The sequence below is a fragment of the Amia ocellicauda genome, chromosome 8 (assembly GCF_036373705.1).
Source record: "Amia ocellicauda isolate fAmiCal2 chromosome 8, fAmiCal2.hap1, whole genome shotgun sequence".
In the NCBI taxonomy this organism is placed as follows: Eukaryota; Metazoa; Chordata; class Actinopteri; order Amiiformes; family Amiidae; genus Amia; species Amia ocellicauda.
Window position 1 is genome coordinate 15,949,262 of NC_089857.1, and position 19,223 is coordinate 15,968,484.

Consider the following 19,223-nt stretch of genomic DNA (forward strand, 5'->3'; position numbering starts at 1 on the left):
CCTCACAATAACAGCATAAACCTTTTACAAAGTTAAATTATTAAACTATTCAGCATTAAAACAAGTAAGGTAATTGAAGTATTATGGAAAGCCTATGCACAGAATGATAATAAAAATAAATTCAAAACACATTATTCAAATACTAATACTATTATTTCACTTAATGCAATACTAAAAATGGGATTTAGCATTAAAATCAACAGCATATCAACCTCTAAACAGGAATGGCGACATTTTACATACTGCAGGGAACTAATAAAAACATAGGAACGGTGATATGGTTGTATTAGGGACTCAATATTCCAATTTTTTGGTCAATTTAAAAAATGTTTGTCAAACACTGGTTGTTATAGAGTAAACCATAAAAAAATGTATTCAAATAAAGCAGGTGAGGTGTATATACTTTCACTTGGGTTCTCATGTAAACTGTTAGTTCTGCTCTGTTGTCTTCCTGTATGACTAGTAGCAAATGAACTGTCTAAGCAAGCGAAAGTGAATGTGCTACAACAGTACTGTTTGTCACCATTTCATCCTGATATTGATATAACAAAAACTTCATATTATGCATGTTGAGGATACTTAATAGTTAAGGAATGAGTCGTATCCAGTTTTCTTTTTGTATAAGACCCAACACTCATATATATTTTAAGAATAATAATACAAATGGAGCAAGAATACTTAAATTAGCCCTTACATCAGAGGTATGTACATCTATGAGGTGATCTCATTAGGTGGATATTCCTGCGAACATGAATCGTAGGGTGAATATTTCCAGAGAATCAAAGTTAACAATTCATATTCCATAAGAAACGTCTTCAAATCACACGTGATGTCACTTTTCCTCCTTTGCCAATACTATATGAAACAATCGGTTTTTTTTTTCTTGTTTGCTTTAATTCCTGACAGATACCAGCTTGATTTTCATTTTATTAGCAAGAACACAGAAAAAAAAATATCTGAAGCTTCAGTCTGACAAGCGGATTTTCTCAATGTTGTTTGCACAGCAGAGTTGAAATTCTGAATGTCCCAGAGTTGCCATACCTTCCAGAAAGATGATTAATAATAATTAAACCGCTATTTCCATGTGTTTAATATTTGACATGCATGAAGTAATTCTATTTGATTTTACATTTTAATAAGCTGACAATTTCAAGTTCACAACTTTTTCATCTCCCAAATAAAATATTTTCTACCATACTTATCACTCTCAAAAAAGCCCAACTCAGCACAATTTATAATAATGAACACGGGAAGGATAATGCACATTTGTTAAATAGATTTTTCTCATTGAAAAGGGATTCCTATGGATAGACAAAGGGAAATCTCTCATCTGTCTTTATTCTCATACTGGGGGGTTATAAGAAGCTCTAGATGAAACATTTGCAGTAGTTCATGGTTCTCTTGTAATTAACTGGATATACACAAAAACCAAATATATAGGTCTATACAATATAAAGTCCCCCCCCCCAACTTATTTTTTTAATATAAAACTATGGCTACACTCTGATTCGGAGTCGGGAGACATTGATGTGTACACCTCAATGAGCCTCATATTCAAGTCACTGGAAAGGATACTGTGAAGGAGGTCTGGATTTACTCAATGACTTTCCAACAAGGCAGTGAGAAAAAAAAAAAAACAATAGCATGACTGTGGAGACTGCCCCACCCCCAATAGCAGGTCATCGGGGCACAACAATCAGAATACATTACAGCAGCAGGGAGGTCAACTAGCTGCAAACGACTGCATTTCAATGCATGTCTGAATTTTACAATCATCAAATCTAAGGTTTATCATTTCTAATTTTAACCAAGTAAGATAATCAAAGCCTTGTTATTTCTTTGCTTAGGTAAATAGTATTTTACAGAAACAAAAAACACTTCTGAAGTTTGAATTTTAATACAATACAATAAAACACAGAATCAGACTTTTAATTATTTCATGTCCGTTGCATCAAAACTAAATTCAGAGTTCGTTTGACAACAGCCATGAAAGAAAATGAACTGGCTGTGCCAGCTATGAGAAGGCAGGATAACAATGGAAGTACATCTATTTGTGGGACTAGTGAAGAAGAGCTGTCAAGCAGCTGTGCCACAAAATGGGCAGGGCTGCAGAGAGCACGCAACAATGGCACTCACAGAGTACAGTCCACTCGCGTCTTCTTTCACTATTCACTTTCATGATTAAAGCAGGTTTTAAAACACACAACAAAATATATATGTATTAAAAACACTTTTAAAAATGACACTTACATTTGTGAAAGTACCGCCTAGGAAGATTGTTTTCCCCATTTCAGAATAGCTTTAAAAAAATAAAAGTATTTTAGAATTTACAGTATCCAAGGGGAAGAAAGGAAAGATAACAGGGAGCATAAACAGATAGTAACATTTAAATTGCTCCTTATACATTTATGTATGCATCTAGCCTTAACAGACATTATATCCTTTGCTATATGATTTACAAAAGCCACATTTATGCAGATATATACATCAAAAGTGCCAGTATAATGTTTTCATAGACTTTAAATACTTAACCTGGATAAATTGATTAACTTTCTCTAAGGCAACACTATCAGGTGATATAGTGTATATAGTCTTCACTCTTTGTAATTAAAGACAATACATAATTATTAAAGTAAACATATGCTGCTGTAGAAATCAAACTGGTTGTCATAAGGTCAAAGATTAGAATTAAGTATTCTACGTAAACATGTCATCCAACATCAGACTGACTGCACAACTAGAAGCATCAAACAGTCTAACTGAATGCATAATGATGCAGATACCTATGGAATTGAGATTTCTAATTTGCTATAAATTAAATTAAGAACATTTTGCTTTATTAAAAAATACGAGTTTATTCCAAAATAAGGTAGGGTAATGGTCCTTCTGTGAAGCCAGATATTAAAACTTGTGACATGCATAACACTAGCAATAAACAGAATGTAATGGTTCTCTCACAACTGCGCAACCTAAAATACTGGTTTCCCCCAGTAATTAGCATAGGCATATTGTTATGTTACTGAATTATTGACTGGGGAGGGGGGTTGTGATAGATTGTTAGAGCTGGGGGTGCTCAGCAGTAGCACAGAGAGCAGGGGGTGGAGCTTGTGCTTTAGTTTCTTTGTTGTTTTTTTGTTTCAGGAAACCCTGAATATCACACACAATTTTAAACTTACAATAATCACTGGAAACTTCTAATAAATGTAGTTTGCATAATATTGCAGAACACTATAAAACTACTTATTTTATGTTGGGATTGTCCTATATTGCATTTCCAGTCCTTGTCTATTAGGCATTACTTTAGGTTTAAGTATTGTTGAAAAACAAACTGCAGAATTCTTCTGCTCACGAAACGTCTGTAATTTAAAATTACAGCAATACAAACAATGTTTGTGTTCACAGCATGAAAATAGTTAAATGCAATACTGAAATTAACTTTCATATTTGACCTTTTAAAAAACTAGGATTTTGCCAGGCTCATTCTCCCAACTAAAGATTGATGGAAAAAAAGCATCTCTTTACCTATTTACAGGTAAAGAAAATGATCTTTTGAATGGTTTTCCTCAGCCCAAATCTGGTGGGAAGAGTTACTGCTAAATTGGTAATGCAGACACTATCCACAAATACCTGGTAAGTCAGAACTGATGTGTTATTAAATATGGCTAAGAGGTTTTAGGCAACCTTTTCACAAAGCTGCTAAAATTTGGGGAAACGAATCAGACGGTGTTGGGAAGTTACCAAGTCTTGGATGACTAAACTCCATAAATGTCATGGATCTCTCAAGGTACCTGCACAGTGAGTATCACAGTGACATGAGGTATAGCAACAGCAGCTGATTGCCTTTTTATTTTAATATAACTGTACTCACACTTTGCAAAAATAAATACAGTGTTATCCTATAACACCTTTACAGAAATAATCCACAGTTCAACTTAAAACAGGGTTCAAACTAAGATGCTATATCATAGGAAAGTTCCACACTCTTCTGGAACATGCGGATACAAAGTCTTACTCTTTTAAACTTTGTAACAAAGAAAGAATGACAGATGTATCAGAGCACCACTATAATTGGCTTTTTAAAGAAATATCAGTATTGGCACATATTCCTCCAATAATAATCAAACCATTGGCTAAATACTTTTTTCAAATTTCCAGAAAATCCTTCGTCAGGCTTCAGACAAAAAATAAATACATGTGTATTTGCTTTTATAGTCCTTATTATATTTACCATTGTTGTTAACAGTTATGGTGGTTTAGTTTCATAGTGATTTTCGTGCACAGTACTGAATGCTGTGGTGAAACAAAACAAACCCTTTGAGAACACTGGGCTTATAAACAGATAAAAATGTGTTTTACTAAAACCCTATAATCCAATAGAAAGTATTTTTGAAAGATGTGTTGCATTTGAGTATGCGTGGTTTTAGTTAGTGTTTATTCTCGCCATGACTGAAGATTAACATACTTGTGAACCTGAGGAGAACATGATGTGTGTAAAATGAGAATGTCTGTTTTACATGCAGGTAATTGGAAGCTTTTGCTCCCCAATTGTTGGTATCGGACCCAAAAAGCCTGTATCGGTCGGGCTCGATTAACAATTATGAAGCAAAAACACATCCAAATATATTTTTTAATAGCATCTTGTATTTTGTTTGTTAATTTGCCCGAGTTATTCAGCCTTAACTTTGGGAAATGGTCTAGGGTAGAGTGATCTACTGGGGACTTAAACTAGTTTACTGCAAGGTTTAAAGTAATACAACACAGTAAGGTGACTTATTTAAGATCGCCTTGCCCCTGCCACACAAACAGTCAAAGCCCGTTATATTTTCTAGAACTGTGTGGTCTAATCTGAGTTAAAAGCATAATTTTAAGGGATCTCTCCATGCTTAAAACCATTTTGATGATTGTGCAGCAAGCTTCACGTGCCAATAAAGGTCATTGAATGTCATCTTGTTTCATTCTTACAATCTTAAAATATATTCCTAAGAAAGTTATCTTATAAACACAAAGGATTCAGCTGTTATGCAGCCACACATTTGCAAAGCCTTTATAAAAAAAAAAGTAAATGTTTATGTATTATAACACTAACAGCTGATGTAAATTTAAGTTAGTGTTAATGCTGTAAACATCTGATAAATCATGACTCATTCTTGTTTGTAGCCAGCATGGACACTTATTTATAAGACTCATCAATACTGTTCCCTGACCCAAGATTTTTTTTATTTTTATTTTTATCACTGTCAAACCAGAGCTTTGGAGTGTGGGGCAGTGGAAAAGCAGGTTTTTGCCCAGAGGTGGAGCAAGGACAACTTTTTCTCCTACCATATTCAATGAGCCTCAAATGAGATGGGAATGTTGGAAGCAAATGTTTTGGTTTTGCAGAATTTGACCCATATTCATTTCTTTAAATGTTATCTCAATGTTGTACATTTCTACATTTTCTGATACAACACAGACCTTCAGGAATTTGAAATTGAAGTTTATTAAGTAAATTAATTTATAACAAAATATTACTTTGTTTGAGTATTTGATTTTAGTTCGACCCCTTTAGTATTTTTTCCATCTTCGTGGTGTTGAATCATTTAATGGATTTAGTGCAGGTGGAAATAAGTCTCAAACATCTTTTTTTTTTTGGCAAATCAGTGATATCCCTTTCTTTCCAATTATTATACACTTAAATGTCCAGCTGAAGCACAGAGGGGAGCTGGAGCAGTTCAAAACTGTTGCTTGCTGCTCCAAATCCCTGCATCAAACACATGGTGCCTTTTTCAACAATGACAGCACCAAAATGTTTCACACAGGAGATGGCCCCCAATTGCGGTTATCAAAGACACTCAAATAATAAGAATTTCTATAATAAAAAAAAAAAAAAAAAAATACATACTGAATCAACTTTTCTACAGAGGTACCGCTGATAAACATCTTAATAAAGAGACCGCAATTTAACATTTTTCCAGATTGTTTTTTGTAGTGGTAATATTAAAAAAAAAAAAATCTGTTGGCAGTTCTAATATATGATGTATCAAATGCTGTTGATACAAGTATCCTTTGCTGTTGTAACATCTGTAGCTGAAATGCCTCTGTGCAACATTGCAACGGTGGCACTCCTAGTCCTGCTACATTGTGAAAGAACAGATGTGGGGGTCAGAGGTGTGGGTGCTGTGATCAACAGCTGCAAATGTTGTGACTTTTTTTTTTTTAATATACAGAGCAAAATCCCATATGCAAAAAGCACTCATCTGGAACAAAATAACCAATATTCGGATAGGATTTCCAGTTTATATGGGAGATTAAGAATTGACACTTTCAGCAAAATTATTACCTGCACAGTTCTTTGTATACTGACAAACACACAGGGGGAAATTACAATTACGCTTTCCTTCCCTGAAATATTACTTTTGAAGGAAATTGAAACATGGTAAATTTGTTTTTAAAAATAAACAAATGTTATAAGGGGTGCACAATTTCCCCAACTTGTGTACCATTTCTTAATTAGATGATAATACAGTCTGAGGCCTTCCTGCTCTTCCATCACCTCAATCAGAGTAAAATATGAGTTTAGATAATCCAAGTTATAGTGAAAGTAAAAGTCTAAACTAACTATATATACACTCTTTTTTTTAATAACTACAGCAAAGTCAAATAAATGCAGTGTAAAACACCCGATTTGTTTTTAACAATGATCCATAATGCAGAGTATGTTTTACATATTTTCTTATGGTCAACAAAGGCACTAATATTTAACAGTGAAATAATACATTTGTTGTTCAACATTTTTTAAAAGGCAGGAAACAATTTGAATGTCCTAACTAAAGGTGTGCCATTCAAAGCATGAGGAACGTTTAAATCTCTATCTACTATAATAGTTTAGATCGAGTTGTCTCCCTATACGTACATTAAAAGAAAATGGTATACGCAGAATCAGAATGCATTGTTGGGTTTTATTCAGAAAACATGCAATAAACTGGAATCAATGTATATATTGGTTGTCATTAACAACACATCTAAGACATTTTAAATAACTTCATTTCTGGTTAAAATCATTAAAGCAACCAGTTTTAAATATTGTAATATTTGTATGTATGGCATACATCCGTAATACACACATCTGAAAAATAAACAATATAGAAATTATGTATTGTGTTCTACAGTTTAATAGGTCATTATAAGAAGAGGTTTAAGTTATGGGAGGGGGGTGTCTCACCTAAGAATCATCAATATGATTCTTGTTTTGATGACACAGTCTGTGTGATCATGTGAAGGCTGCATCTATAGCAAGACTCACTCCGTGATTTGTTAGTGGTGTAGTTAAAACAGGATGCTCTTGCTGGAGAATAGATGCTACCCTGCCCCCAACACAAACACAAACACAAACGACACTACAGTAGTGATGTCAAGAGAATCCATGTTTTGCTGCTGCACACACTGGATGGCGATACTAACCATGATGACTTTCAATTCAGAGTGAAATTACTGTCAAAATCCACATTCAAGGGTTCTCTTTTTCTAATATCAGAGCAACTAAAGTGGAACATTTATTTTATTTCTAAATAAGCAATAGCTAACCATGTCCTACATTTTGAGTATGAAAAACATTTTCAATCACTTTTTATTTTTTAAATATTGGACATTTCAGAATATATACGTTTGAAATAAACTTTCACTTAATGTATTCGTCTGTGTTGCATTGCTTGCATACAAACGATGACATTACAACGAAAGTTCACTGTACACGTAAGATTGCAAAGACCATATATATATCTATATATATATACATATAAAAAATCATATGAATAACATGCTAAAAACACAATTTGAGACGTGCCTCCTTACGGATTATACGTGTAGTATCAGCCTGCAGCCTGAAATTCAAGTATTTCCGACAAAACGATCACATTGCAAAGGAATCGGACTCTTTACAAGAAAGCATGTAGGAATCAAACTGCTTAACATCCGATTCCCGTTACAGATCTAAAGTACATATTGCACACACAATCCCTTGATAACTTCTATAATGAAGAAGAAGAAAAAACTGTGCCATCAGTGCAGGCCTCAAGCCCGACTGGGAAACTACAGCTGTAGGTTGTCAAACTTGCAACCGTCTCAATTACACATCCAAACGTAATAAATGCATTTTACAACAACTATACGAAACTGCATTTGTTAAAAAAAAAACTCTCAACGCCGTTTTATGAGTATTTTGTTTCTACGGCAACCCAGCCTGCCTGCTCGCAGCACACTGGGCGTTGTGCACGTCTGAAAACAAGCCTGTCTGAAGCAAGGCACCCAGAGAAACGAGAAAAACGCACACACGCACGAATGCAAAACGACCGAAACTTTGTGGAATCTGAAGAGTCAAAACGTGCTGACTGCGGCATTATGCATTACCCGGGCGATTCAATAAAATAAGAAGTGCTTGCTTTGAAGGGGTTCGTGTTGCGTGTGCGAGTGTGGCGCTCCCGGTCGGGCCCGAAGTCCTGCTGCAAACAGCCAGGCTCGTCCGAGAGCACCGGGCAGGCGGCACAAAGACAGCAATCTGAGATTAGGGGAAGGAGGCCTGGATAGGGGCACAGCGGGTCCCACGGGCTGCAAAACTCAAGCCCATCGTCCCCTCTGCAGATCACGCTGGCCTACTGATGTGTGTGTGCGTCCGTCCAACAAAATCCCCTCTGCTACCTTCACATCAACCCATAAACCTTTCAGATCTCAATGGACTTACCGCTACTAAACTGTATGCAGTCACAAAAAAAGTCATTTCGCCCAGATATATAAATGCATAACTTTTTATTCCGTCCTTAAAAGCTGGAAAGCAATACAAACATGAACTGACTACAATATTTTGAATTACACCCAAATCTATATACAAATAAATATGCAAAATCTTGTTCATGAACCCAGATACTAACTTACTTTTTATTAAATCGTCTCAGTATGCATAGACACCCATATCAATAATATCCTAAACAGATCACATGATATGAAAACAGTGTGAACAATTATAGCAAAGTTGCGATAACCACATTGCATTACCAGCATCACTGCCCTAAAAATATGACACCCCTCTTATTGGGTTTTCACACATCATGGGGAAAGACAGACAGACGCAGGCCAGCACTGACACCCTGACAAACAGAGGTAATTTCACTCTTTCCAGTACAGTGGCACTACAGTCTCCATCAGTACCGTAGACCTGCCTTTTTCCCCTCTTGCAAAATGTAAATAGGAGCAGACAACGTGTTCATGCCTTTTTGTCCTGCTCTGACGAATACGAGCTAGTCTATAAACCCAAGCAAAACAGTTGTATAGTTAAATGCATGCTACTTCCAGGCGATGCATCGTTATAGGGTGCAGATAAAGTGCTGTAATGTGTGATCAAACATATATTTAGACGTTTTGTTCATTTCCCCCCTCGCAGATGAATTTTCCATGCAATGGGGGTCTTCTGCGTGGATTCACGCTCCACTTCTGCTGCTGCTGCTGCCTTTCCCATTTAAACTGGATGCATTCATCAGCATGCATTAGCATATTTATTTTTTAAGTTTATTTCCAAGGCCATTGGTGACATCGGCTTTTGGATTTCTGCAGCTTGTTTTCAACTTTAAATTGAAGTTTGCACTTTATTTACATGGGCTTCCTTAATCCATCAGCATGAGTCAACTGTCTAATGATCCCTTAATAAAATGCACTCATTGTTACACTTCAGTTAAACGTTGATCTTGGAAATGAGCATTTTTCCTGTTAGTGGGCATTTCTGCATTTATACATTTCCCAAATAACTTACCAAGAAAAGAAACACCGACATCTTGAAAGGTGTTAACCACCGATTTTTTTTCCCCTTGCACCTATTTAAGTGTATTCCCCGCTTTATGCAGCTTAAAATACCAATAAAGTACAATCGCCCCACATGAAACACCTTATTTGTTGACATAAACAGGAGATCTATCCTCTGCGACAGCCCCACACTGGCCTCGGACCCTGGTTTATTTTCATGCTCGATCATGTGAACGGTTATTGTTTTTTTATTGTTTCCCAGCGGCCTGCTTCGGCCTCTTTGAGCGGACTGAATCCTCGGACTCGGCGTACGAGGCTCATCCGGGGCCCGACGCCTCTCAGTGGGCAGAGCGCAATACAACCACCCCCCCTCCGACAAAAAAAAAAAACAACAATCCGACAGATCCACCGACGGATTCCTCACAAGTTCAACACTACACAACCCTACCGACGCCAATCACGTCAAATACCGACAATAACGACCAGAACAAAAATAATAATAATTACCTTAGAACGCTTCGTTGAAAAAAGAAAAATAAAAAGGCAGTGGAGGGTCCCGGTCTGTTTTCCTTTCGCTCTCCGGCTCTCTCCCTCGTCCTCACAGCTCCTCCGAGAAATAATATAACAACAATAATCCGGGTCGGGAGGGTTGGCTCTTCTTCCGTCTCACCGCAAACATGTAGGCTCGGACGGGAGCAACTAGGGAAACACTCGCCCGTCCCGTCTCTCCGCGTTTCTCTCGCCCATAGGAGGAGGGGGGGGAAATGTTATACAATTCGACAGCTTTGGAAAACAAATCGGGGGGAAAGAAATTCAGAGACGACTGACGCGGTGATAAAAGGATCCACTCAGACTCAGACTCTCTCTCTCTCTCTCTCTCTCCCTCTCGCAGAACAAAATGCCGACCGGAAGTGCTGCTGCAGGAATGACTCCCTCCACCGGCGCCAAACCAACCAGCACCGACTCTCTTCACTTCCGCCGCTCCGGCTGCAGCCGCACACCGCCGGGTACCGCTGTGGGCTGCGCCGGGCCAGCGTCGCTCAGGGGAGTGGGGGACAGCAAACGCACACACATACACACACAAACACAAATATATATATATATATACACACACACTTTATATCTACACACGCATTCACTATGTGCATGTTTCATTTGAACATGTTGCATGTGTGTGTGTGAGAGAGAGAGAGAGAGAGAGTGGTACTTATTCATACATAATAAAGATAACGATGACATGCAACAGTTTAGGACAACAAAAAAGATAACTTAGAAACATGGAACGATGTAGGCTCACAATACACGGTGTAGTGGACAAATAAAGTTATATGGCATTACTATCAAACTGAAAATAACTAGCAATGGTCTAGAATAGTGCAAGGAGTAGCGAGTGGATCCCAAGAGACCAAAACAAAATAAAATAACGACCAAGCAAGAGTACCTCCTGGAGTTTAAGATGGCAAATCCAGATTAATGATACCTGAAGATGTAGGATTGAAGCTGAATTCTTTGGAAGAAACTTGGGAAGGCCTTCTTCGAGCAATTCATCAACAAACCGAGGAGGAGGAGGAGGAGGATGATCGCACAGCGACTTGAAATTAATAAACTGACACTATTTCCAGGCCAGGGTGTTAATAAGGGGGTCTTAAAATATCATGTAGATCCCAAAAGCCAGGAGAATGTGCACTAGCTTTTGAGGACCAGTGTGATACCTATACCATGGTGGGGCAGAGAAGGCAGCTGTCCACAATAATCATACATTCACTTCAAAGCATTGGGTACAATGGGGTCCAGTTTGAGCATTTGGAGAAATATTACATTAAGGAAAATTGAACGCAAAAGAGCATTCTTCCATCAATATTCATATTACATGTAAACCTTCTCAAGTTTGTTGAATGAGTTCATGGTGGCAGGTGAATGTTTTTCAAGAACTCAAGTTAGGTTTCCCTATTAGGCAATTGCCAGATTCAAAAGGAACAGAATGATTGTTGGATTCTCTACTGAATTTAAAATCTTGCTTTACTTTAAATTAAAACATAATGTTAAACATTTTGATCTATGAGTCTCCATAGTATTACACAGTATGTAAGAATAAAGAGTGTGTTGAATCCTAAATTCTAAAACTGGATATATTTATCCAATTTCCAATCAGTTTTGTAACTACTGGGAAAATTATCAAATTCCTTCCTGAGACTAGAAGTTTTAGCAAGGGAGACTTGTAGTGTTGGAAGGTGGCAGGTCAGACTTTAACTCATTTAAGCTATGGTAATGTATCCTGAACCTGGTGCAAAAATTGACTTATTCATTTGAAAAGTTGAATAAATTCCTTGTGTTCACCTCCCTAAATTGTAAAGTGTTACAAATGTATCTTTTTGAAGATATCAGGTGCAGCTCAGCCCTATTTGGTTATTTGTTTCTTGGTTTGAGTTTTGCAATTCTTTGAGGACTTGCTGATTTCAACCTCAGATGCACAACTTGTTTTGCCTATTGTCAACAACAACTACTTCCACCAAAAGAATAACACGTGTGTCATCAGAGTTTCATTAAAGATGCACTGTGAAATCTGACTCGTTGATAGCCTTGACACAGGGAGTCCCACTTGGCTGCTTGAGACTTTTAAAGCTGGTGTGATCATAACGTGTGGAGACTCTATGGAGCGACACAGAAATTAATCTTTAATCAGACTAAATGTACCCCGTAGTTGCCTTACAGTGCTTTACAAAAACATTTTGTGATGCAAGGCACATCTGTACTTTTATGCTTCCCTTAGTCTGAATTCAGTTTGCGGAAACATATTATATATGGTGTATTATAAATACACACACACAAAATCCTGTAATTGATAATGTATGTTAATAATCATTGGTTTTCATATGTAATACAATTAGAGGGAGATGGTATACATTGGTCAAAATGGAAACACATAACATGGCCAGTAATTAGATTTATTTAATTGAAAGTTACCCACAATATTATTAATAATAATATAAAACTAGCCTTGTATTTTTACACTTTGGATGAAGCCTTGCAATTGTAACATTAATAGAGACTACTACTATTATAGCAAAGGTTTGTTAATAACTTATTTATTGCACCAGCTTTCATATGGTGATTTAATAATAAAAAAAAGGTATGCAATCAAAGGGAAAAGAAAGCCAGCCTACCTTTTATTAATTTGCTGATGCCAGGAAGTGCTGTTAGAGTATTTCATATTGAACGACATAAACAATTGTTTTTGTAAGATGAATTCAATTCCGTGTCTGGAATATGTCCTGCTACTCATAGCATGTCCAATAATTCAGTAGGATATTTTGTATGGTGATGATATTATTAACATAATAGTTTTCCTTTCAAATTTAAAGAACTGCCTTCAGTTCACAGAGAATCAGAATACATTTGCAATTGTTCTAAAATGTACAATCAAAATGATGGTACTTATTGAAAAAAATATATAATTTGAAGTCTTGTCAGAATATAGTTCATAAACTCATGTGTAACCTGAAAATGCGTTATCACATATTACATACTTATTGTCCTTTATTTTAAAAATACTACTTTGCACTTAGATGACACTAAAAGGTTCTTCACATTTTCTAAATATAAGAAATGGTACTGATGCTTGTGGATTAATTTCAGACACAGGAAACATTATGATATATCTGGGCACATTTAACTGTAAACCAATCTTAAGTTTGGGGTTATGATTGCATCTAGAATAGGAGCTGGTATGATACATTACATCATACAAAAAATGACGACAGCCCCACAAAGTATACAACCTGTAATGCTGAAAATACTAAAAAAAAGCATTACAAAAATGTTGGAAGATGGAAATATTGTTTGAACTTTGGACAGTACAAATTCTTTGGATACTTGCATAGTATGTAGCCCTTCACTCTTGTGCTGTGAAAACATTTAGGAGGTCCAGTCCGCTTGACTGGATACACCCAGAAAATAGGTTTTGGCTTCAGATCCCACTAGTAAAGAAGAAAGTGCCATCTATAATTCCTTGTTGAAAGCCATTTGGGTATTGCAGGTGGTGAGCTGTGAGTATCCCTTGAATCCAATCTTTAATGGATTAAGTGGATAAATACTGCATGTTGGGAAATGAGTGGGAGCAGTAGGTGCTTCCTATTTCCAGGACAGAGCTCAACAAGACACACGCGGAGCCAACCTGTCACTTGGTGAATTCATGTGGACAGAGTCCCACTTCTGTGGTATCAAAATTGCACTTCAGAACAAAACAAAAACAAAATTCAGTTGCATTTATGAAAACATTATATTTCACCATTAAAGTACATATGTTATACTTATCATACGTATCGGCTCCTTTCAAGGTATTTGCAACTGATCCACAATACGCCCATAATTACAATCATTTGTAATAGTAGAAGTAATGGTGGCAACAGTTGCTGAATTTCTCACATGCAAATAAAAATAATATTGACTTATTTCCTTAAAGGGGTAATATAAATGCACAATAATGACTGGTGACGTCACCATACTCAATAATTGTTAATATAAACGAAAAAACGAACAAACCAAAAACACACGCACACTAAATCACTAAATGGGTTTAAATCTGCCCTCTACTGGCCAAAAGCGAAATTGCACTGAAGCAGACAAGAAGGACGTCGAGGAAGGCTGATATTGATTGAGGTACTTATCAACTTTTGTTAATTTCGATACCTTTTGTGTGGTAAACAACAGGGTCACTTGAAGAAATAAGTAAATACATCAATAAATAAAAACACATCTAAATGTGGAGTGATTTTGTTACTGATCTATTTTTCTTTCTAAACGTTATAGGAATAGTCCAGGGTTTGAAAGTAGTCCAATACTTTCAACTGCACTATGCAATTAGGTATTTAGTAAAATACCAAATAAAGAGTGTGTTGAATCCCAAGGTAGTAAAATACAAAAAACAATTACATTAAAATTATTAATTGTCAAGAGATACTAGGTATACAAAGTTTTATTTTCGACCAATATAATTCACAACTATAATTTATTTGACAGTACTTTTTGTATGATATATTACTAGATATTTATTAATGAGGCAGTATGCAGATTAATATCAGTGCCAGTTTGTAATCCATCCATCCATCCATTTTCGAAACCGCTTATCCTGGCGAGGGTCACGGGGAAGCCGAAGCCGATCCTGGCAGGCATAGGGCACAAGGCAGGAATACACACAGGACGGGACGCCAGTCCATTGCTGGGCAACACACCCATATATAAAAGGTTAATAGCTGTAGTATAATAGCAGGAATGTTCAAGTTCATTATAATATGTCAGTTAGTATTAGTATACGTATATCTAAGTACTATTAATATTGTAATTATTATAATTGATCATAAAATGGAAATAGCTCCAATAATAATAATAAGCAGTTTTTACATCATAAACCCTCAATAATATGCAAATACGACCACAGTAAAGAAAAGACTAAGTGTGGCAGACGGCAGCATAAAAGTGTCATAGAGGAAAAAGAAATGTCATATAAGACCATGGGCCAAATTTGAGACTGTGACACTTCTGACCCCTACACGATTGTAGTGTGATGTACTGTGCATGCCTAAAGGAGAGAGTTTGATGGCCTCAGGAAGAAGATGCGCTCTACATCCAGGCCTCTGATGTAGAGACGGACTGGACGAGGTGATGGGAGTGGAGCAGGGAAGGCCCCCAACGGCCCTGACCGCCTCAGTGGAAGAAGATACCCCTCCTTGCCCCTATGTCACATGACTTTGGTGCGATCATCCAAAGGGTGGCCGATCTCCTACACGTTGTGTTCTCTCTTTGATTGATGGCAGCGCATGCTATGCCCTCCCAGAAATTCAGGCCTCCCGACTCCACCCTGATTTATGGTCAAATCCAGGGAATGCAGTCTGATGTTCGTCTTGCTTGTGGACTCTTCTATGGCCACAATGGTCTACCTCCCTTCAGTCTCTGCTGCACCACAAGACCATCGCTGCCCTAATAGGCAGTGCAGAGTGACAGAGATCATACTGTGCCTTGAATTATCCAGATGACTGGCTGGTCTGCACACTCCAGGAAGTGTGTAGTGACCCATATGGCTCTGGTCCTCGATCACCTCTGCGAAATGGGACTGTGGGTGAACTGGGAGAAGAATCTTACACCGACGCAACAGGTGTGACTCGACTCGATCGCCATGTCCGCCTCACTCACCCCAGACAGAGTTGCTTCGATTCACTCTTGTCCTTGAGTGAGTGAGGAGTTGTCCAAGGATGACATGTCCTTCAAGGTAACTTGAAGGACGATCCAACCAGGTTGCAAGGGCCATGGATTCTGTATAGTAAATCAAACTATTGCGACACTGCGCTGTATGGGGTGGTATGGATCGGCCAACGTGACTGGCAAGTGATCCGCTTCCTGTTGTTGGGAAGGCAGGAGGCGAGCGCCAGCCTAGGACGAGGGTACACTGGCGAACGAACGAACAAATTAACAAACAAACAAATTAATAAATGAGTGAGAGAACAACAGAAGTATATGGTAATGTAACTTTGTGCATGAACTTTGATTATAAAATATGGATTATTATTTTGGACTGGTTGCTAGTGTCTTATTATTATTATGAGTTGTATGTGTAGCGAGGGATCTGTTTATCAGTTTAGTTAGGCTCGAGAGGAGCTAGTGTTGTGTTTAACTTTCCTGTCTGTCTGTCTGTTTTGATTTGAGCACTGTAAAATAAATCACATATTTCCCCACACCCTCATCTCCATGTCCCCGCTGAGGAAAGCTCCTGCAGTGCTGGACCTACCGCCCACACTGTTGCACTATATTTAACGTGCTTGTGCCATACGACACAATACTACTTTTCACTAAGTTTTTACCATAGTACGTCACAACAAGTACACAAGTCCTATCATATTACTACACACAAACTGAAAACCATTATTTCTCAAGGAATATAATTGGCGACTTCATCACAAAACCTCAGCAATCATATGAATCCAAGTAATCAGCCAATAGTCTGCTCTATGACAATTAAAACAGTAAATGCACATACAAGTACAGTCTATTATGCCAATCCAAATTATAATTTAGAGATATCTTTAATTATTTTCCAGATATGTTTAAATGACCTCCTGTATGTAGCCCAAGATTATCACTTCCTTTTCACATGTTCATTCATTTCTATGTAACTGAATGCGGAAACAGGAAGTGATAATATCTCAAAATTTTAGAGATATCGCTAAATAAACAGGAAGTAATTTGCAGATATCTTTAAATGATTCGCAGATATCTCTAAATGATTTGCAGATATCTCTAAATCATTGAAATATATATTTTAAAAGCACCTTAATTCGATATCTGTAAATAGTTTAATTCAAATAATTTAAATGCATTTCGAGATATCGCTAAATGATAATTTGGCGGAATTCACAGCTACGGAGGCTGTTAAGGTACAAAATGTATCAACACTGTAAAATCAAACGAAATATTCCAATTTGCTAGCTTCATTATAACAGCTCTTAATCATTTACTTTTAATTGAAATAACCTTTAAATAAATGTGAAATATCGCTAATATCAGGAAATCAAAAATCAAAATCAAAACTATTTGCAAAGGCTTGTTGTTTGTATTAAACTACACGAAACTTAAACGAAAAAACATTTTAGAATCCCGCCTTATTTTTATAAATGAAGAAGCCGATTGGCTGCATTAAACAATGATTGACAGTTACTCTAATGACCAATGCCCGCTTCGAAGTGGGTTTCATAATAACACTTGCTGCCGGTTTAAACACAAGAACATATAATGTAGCGTGAAAACACTCACGGAGATTAAGTCTAATTGTGTTACTGAAATTGAAACTGTAACGCGTTACACTAACCCATTTTTAAGACATGTTAACAGTAACGCGTTACTTTGACTAAATTAGCGGGCGGGAGCAGCAGGTCCGCAGCAGCCAGGGAGCGGGGACTGGGCGTGTGTTGCTCGGCAGTTGCGTGTCATTATAAATGGGAAATCGAAAATATATGTTTTTTTTAGGACTGCAATGGGAAGCATGGGGCTTCACGGGGATGTGGAGAGAATGAGCATTATTTACAGGGAGTCGTAGGCATTTGACCATCACTTTGAGGGAAAGGCATCTGCTGATTGGCTCCACTGCGCGGGAAATTGTGAGGGTTCCACCACTGTGTGCCAATGGGCGTTCAGTGTTTTTGATCCATTATAAATCAATAGTTCTTGATTATCCGTAGAAAAAGCACAGGCAACATATTTGCTATCATATTGCATGAAGTTTGGTATGTGTAGCGCAATAACTCCACCAGTAGTTAGTTTAAGTAAGTATAAATAAGCATATTTGGAGTATGCAGTAGGGTGGAGTAGTGATTAGGGCTTCGGACTCTGGTTGTGGGTTCAATCCCAGGTGTCTCACTGCTGTTGTACCCTTGAGCAAGGTACCTAGATTGCTCCAGTAAATGCCCAGCTGTATAAATTAATATGATATATAATAATACAAATAAATAATGTGATATATTGTAACAATTTTAAGTCACCCTGGATAAGGGTGTATGCTAAGAAATTGAGAATAGTAATAATAATAATAATAATAATAATAATAATAATAATAATAATAATAATAATAATGATGATGATATGTGTGTGAAAGATTACTGCAGAGAGGAAGCCAAGCAATATGCATATGCACTTATTTCATGACTTGTAAGGTATTGTGGAACACATTTATCCAGTAGATGTCCAAAATGCACTGGCAATGTAGGCATGATTCAAGGATATACTAATGCATTCATTGTCTGTAGAGCAGGGGTGTCAAACTCTTGGTTTTCCTCTGGGAAATGGTTGTTTATCTGGGTTTCGCAGCTACTTCATTTTGTAGATTTAATACTTTATTCCATTCTCCAAAAGTTCTGTGAATGTGTATTCTCTTTGGTGTTAGTAAAATATTTCAAGCTATCAGACGTACTAAATAAATGTAAAGACCTTATATCAGCCTAAGGGGAAGTTTTATGAATTGAGTAATTGGGTACAAAAAACTAAATACACTTATAGCCCCTCAGGAATTGAGTATGACAACATGACTATACAGAATGAATTAAGTTTGAACCTACAGGGCTTATGGGTACAATATACCTCTACTCAATGTCCTGTGGTTAATTATTCTCCCAGTGTGCTTTGATCATTTTAAGTGTGTACACCCTCCTCCTTCACAAGTAAAAACAGACAGCAACATCAGAGATCTTTCACAGTTTCATGAGTTACATCACAAGTTACAACACTTTGGAAATTAATTATTAGTGCCTCCTGCAGGAGAAATATGGAAGCACAGGCATGTTTGCAAATGCAGGATAAACGTATGCATGACTATTTGTTTGTCTGGTCTCTCTAGCTGCCATACACTAGCTTGCTAGCGGCTGTCTGACACTGAGTGTCAATACATGCAAATATCCAGCTTGAGTGAATGT

The 19,223-nt window shown here is 37.1% G+C and overlaps 1 protein-coding gene across 6 annotated transcripts in view; it reads right to left on the reverse strand.

Annotated features, from left to right (window-relative positions):
* nipbla (NIPBL cohesin loading factor a) overlaps positions 1 to 10,661 on the reverse strand; it is a 70,795-nt gene extending 60,134 nt beyond the window's left edge. For 5 of the 6 annotated variants that reach the window (XM_066712186.1, XM_066712182.1, XM_066712185.1 and 2 more), the window contains exon 1: positions 10,276 to 10,661. The gene's annotated coding sequence lies outside the window, so the exon portion shown is untranslated. Of the gene's footprint in view, positions 1 to 2,250; positions 2,300 to 10,275 lie in introns of all 6 variants that reach the window. The other variant, XM_066712181.1, reaches the window with a different exon arrangement.
* Positions 10,662 to 19,223: the final 8,562 nt, after the last annotated feature.